This window comes from Triticum dicoccoides, chromosome 5B, assembly GCF_002162155.2.
Source record: "Triticum dicoccoides isolate Atlit2015 ecotype Zavitan chromosome 5B, WEW_v2.0, whole genome shotgun sequence".
Classification (NCBI taxonomy): domain Eukaryota; kingdom Viridiplantae; phylum Streptophyta; class Magnoliopsida; order Poales; family Poaceae; genus Triticum; species Triticum dicoccoides.
Genome location: NC_041389.1, coordinates 561,593,715 through 561,598,595, shown reverse-complemented (window position 1 = coordinate 561,598,595; position 4,881 = coordinate 561,593,715). Strand labels below are relative to the sequence as shown.

Genomic DNA, 4,881 nt, shown 5'->3' with positions numbered 1-4,881 from the left:
CTCTGCACAGCTAAGATGCACACAAAAAAATCTTGCAGAATCTCGTTTCAGAACTTTTATCATGCATGCACGCATGTTGGGCACAATAGATTAGTCTATCCAAAGAACAATGTTCACCACCCCACCCAACAACTCCCGCGGTGCCGTACGTGTTGCTTCCGCGTTGGAATGCAATTTATTTGCACAAGTCTCACGAGCGGTGGGCATGGCACGTTCCTTTCTAGCAGCCTCGACGCCGACGGAGCCTACGCTGTGGCGGTGAGCCGTAACGAGCTCGTCGTGACTGTGGCTGCAACGTGGAGGCGACTCTACGGGATAAAACCAGTAATCTCAGCATTGGCAGCTGCTCCTCGTTCTGCTCCGACGCCAGCTGGTTCACCGGCTTGCCGCCCGGGGGCGGCGGTCCAGGTAAGTACTGCTCCGGATTGTACTACTGCTGCAAGACCCCTTATCATATACTCCTTTCATTCGGAATTTCTTGTCATAAAAATGGATAATAATGATTGTATCTATAACTAAAATATATTTTTTTTAGAAAAGAAGGATGACCCCCGGCCTCTGCATTTGGGCGATGCATACGGCCATTTTATTAATTATTCTCGCAAGACCTTACGAAGCCATACAACAGCAAGAATAAAGCCACCGTCTAAGCAACAACTGTCGCTACACCTATCCAATTGATGACTGGCGCAGATAATCTGGGCCTAATACCAAACAGACATCGCTGCCAAACCTAAACGTTTAAGATCTGAGGTCCCAACCAGGACGCCTGCCGGGTACGGGGCACCTACCAGCCCGGCGCACTCCTCAACCAGGACGCCTACCGGGTATGAGGCCGCCGCAGCCACCTACCACCAATCCATCTTCAGAGATGTACTGTTGCATGTACCTTGCCAGGTCTCTCTGTCATCGACGCCACCACGACGCCCGACATCGTCGTCCTCCTGCGCGAGTCCATCCTCCCACAACGAACTCCGAATCTGCACTACACCACGCCGTCAAGATCCGCCGCCATCAGTGTGTAGGATGAAGTACCGCTCCATCAAAGAATCCGTCCTTTGGTCCCTAGATCACGTGTGTACCTCCAAGAATGACGCCCCAAGGGAGGAACGACACCAGAGCGCCGCTGTCATCCGATCATCCGATCTAGGGTTTCCCCCAGAGGTAGCAGAGAGTGGCCTTGAACTTCTCCACGGCGATGCCTTCAAGAAGGGAACGACGCAGATATTGCCGCCACCGCCGGCCTTAGCAGACGCCGAAGGCAAGTTTTTACCCAGATCGGTTCGAAGGGATCCAACTCTCGTGCACGGGTCACCGTCACCACCAGCACCACCAGGAAGAACCCTGGAGCACTGGCAGATCAGCGAGCCGCCGGCACCACCGCATCCAAATCGCCGGCCACGTCGGGCCGCCTCCATCCCCCGCGCCATCCGGGTCAGAGACGGAGCCGCCGACCGCGCACAGGGACCACCGCCACCTTGACACGCCGGAGCGCCGCCGAGAGCCCAGCGCCCGCCACCGCTTGCCGAGGGCCGCCGCCGCGCTCCCCGAGCGGACTCCCACGCACACCAGGAGAAATTGCCGTCGCCCCCAAGCCCGCGCCGGCCCGCCCCGCCTCCAGCATGCTGCCAAACACCGTCGCGATCCGCCCACGCCAGATCCAGCAAGCCGTGGGAGAAGAGATCCCGCCACCGCCGACGCCGACCGGGCTTTGCCCTGCGGCGCTCCCCGGCGGCGGCGAGAAGGAAAGGTCGGGGGAGGGACGAAGTCACGGCGGCGCTAGGGTTCCCCCGGTCGCCGCGCAGGGGCGACTCAGGAGGAGTCGGGAGCAAACTACGTCCTCTCCACTAAAATATATCTAGATACATTCATTTCTTGGACAAATCATTCTGAAGCGGAGGGAGTACATCCGTAAGACGATGGCAGACAATATCCTCGGCCGTGTCTCCTATGACGTGCAGCTGAGATGGTTCGGCCGGAACCGTACGGAGGACAAACTGATACCCGGGCTCGTGTTCGTCGCAATGGAGGGCTGGTACGTCCATAAGTTACTCTTGCAGCCGGCCTCCGCCCTCGGCATTTGCTTCCGTGGAAGTCCCACTTGTCCTGGGGTGGGAGGTCCCCTGCCGTGATGGTACCGCCGGTGGAAATGGTCCAGCGAGTGCCCGGTGGACGCAGCCAGGAGTATTTGCAAGAGCAAACACAACATATGCTCTCCCGGCTACAAAGGTTTCATGTGCGCCTGTGAGGACGGTTACGACGGCTCTCCTTAGGCCCCTTCCAATGCTGCACCTTATACAGGTGCTAAGACTGTCATGTAGGAAAAAAGTCCGATGTGGCAAGGTAATTAAGAGGGGAGAGATGAATGTGGTGACCCCAAAAAGAAACAATGTCAAGCACGAGAACCTAGGCAAAACACTTCAATTGAAAGGATCCCATCAATGGATGAAGAACGTTAGTTGTAAAATCATTAAATGAAGCATACTTAACACCAACAAGTTAAGCACCTATGCATTAAGGGCTTTAGTTGCTAAAGTTTTTAATATACTTAGCACCTCATCTAAACACCAATGCATTGAAACTAGCCTTATGTCACCAACGGATACCAAGGTTAGGCTCCATATACACCCAATATGTCTTTGCTTTTTATACAGCACCATCCCTAGTGCAATTACAGTACATGGATCTTCTAGCCTTACTAGTTACTACTAGATTTGGGGATTTTCTATTCCTTAGAAATGATTGTTATTTCAAGAGTCAATTTCACTTTTTATACTGTAGTTGTAAATTTGTGACACATATTACCTTATTTAGTGGAACTTGCATTGAAATATAATATTTCAGAAATATAATATTCCTCTGTCCGGAAATACTTGTCGGAGAAATGGATAAAAATGGGTGTATCTAGACCTAAAATACGTCTAGGTACACTCTTATCTCCGACAAGTATTTTTGGATGGATGGAGTATTAAACTGCACATAATGGTTGTTATATTGGATTAAAGGGTCTATAGATTGATTGTCACAAGCATGCAATTGTTGAGTTGAAAACACTTAACTTAGAACATCTTCAATAGATGGTCCAAATTTTGACGGCCCAAACAGGTGATGGTCCAAATTTGGAGCATCAAAAAGTGCTTTTTTACATCTTCAAAACAGGCTCAACTCCAACAGATGGTCCAAAATGGAGATGTAAAAAAAGAGCAACTCCAACAGATGGTCCAAAACAAAGATGCAAAACCGGCCGATGGCCGCGCGGCTGTTGCTGAGCCACTGTACAGTCGCACATATTGCAAAAAACATCTAAAAACAACATAAAAAATTATACATGTCCACATTATAAAATTATTACATAGTTGTTCAAATCCATGAGATCAACTGCAACACAAATACAACATAGTTTTTCACAAACAAATAATGAATCTATGCGGCTCTTTCACCATGCCATTTCCAATGCTCTTCCATCAAATCTTTCTGCAGTTGTTCATGCACATCGGTGTCTCTAATCTTGCTATACACCTTCATGAAACGTCTGATGCGCTGTTCTTTTTTGCGTGGGGTTAACATGAATGCCCATCAAGTGATAGAAGTTGTAATATAAATGTTTTTCACGCTCGTTCTCAATGATCATATTATGCATAATCACGCAAGCAGTCATGATGTACGAAAGGATCTTTTGATCCCAGAATCTAGATGGTCCTTGCACAATAGCAAATTGAGATTGCAAAATTCCGAAAGCCCTCTCAACATATTTTCTAGCGGCCGCTTATGCATTGTGAAAGACAAGTTCTTTCTTACCTTCGGGTTTTGCAACCGGCTTGACGAATGTACTCCACGTTGGGTAGATCCCATCTGCAAGATAGTACCCATAGTTGTATGTGCGGCCATTTGCTTTGAAGATCACTGGTGGTGCTTCTCCATTTGCTAACTAAGGTGACCGGTCGAGCACGCTGATGTCATTGCAAGATTCAGGCATCCCAAAATATGCATGCCAAATCCATGTTTCATGATCGGCAACTGCCTCAAGAATGATAGTGGCATCCTTCCCACGACCCTTAAATTGTCCATGCCATGCTTTTGGGCAGTTCTTCCATTTTCAATGTATGCAATCCACAGACCCCAAGCATACCTGGAAACCCTCGAGCTTTGTTCATCTCTAAAAGCCTCTGAGTGTCCTGAGCATTGAGTTCTCTCAAGTACTGTGAACCAAACACTTCTACCATAATCATTGCAAATTGCTTGACGTAGAAGATAGTTGTGCTCTTTGCCATCGCCAAGTTGTCATCAATGTAATCTGCCGGAACACCATATGCCATCATGCGCAGAGCGGTAGTGACCTTCTGTTCAATGATATGGCCAAGCAACCCAGCATAGTTCCTTCGCTGCTCGAAGGCTGGATTATGCTGCTTCACGGAATTGCAAATGTGGATGAACAAGTCTTTCGACATTCTGAAACGGCGTTGAAAGTAATTATCCGGGAAAACAGGTGGTGATCCAAAGTAGTTGCGCATCAACCGTTTGTGTACATCAATCCATTGTACATCAATCCGTTCTCTCTAAATGAACGCACGACCATAGAAGGAACCACCGTGCTTTGGCTTCTTCCCCTTGTGCATGGCCACAAGCATAGCAATGTCCTCTTCTTCATGCAAATCAAATTCCTCGTCCGACGAAGAATCGTCCACAAATGAGGAGTCAACCGAGCTTATCTACAATGCAGACAACCATTGTCAAACATACTATCCAAATCCAATTAAAATCATCAAGTTTCGTCATTTTTTTACCTTGGGGAATTTCGTCGAACACCTTGTGCGCGACGTGGAGGAAGATGAGCGGCGGTTCGATTGGTTGGTGCTGCAGATGGCAACGCAGAGGAGAACT

At 48.9% G+C, this 4,881-nt stretch overlaps 1 pseudogene; it reads left to right on the top strand.

The window, feature by feature from the left end:
- Window positions 1-4,881, top strand: part of LOC119310100 — a 13,700-nt pseudogene that overhangs the window by 6,634 nt on the left and 2,185 nt on the right.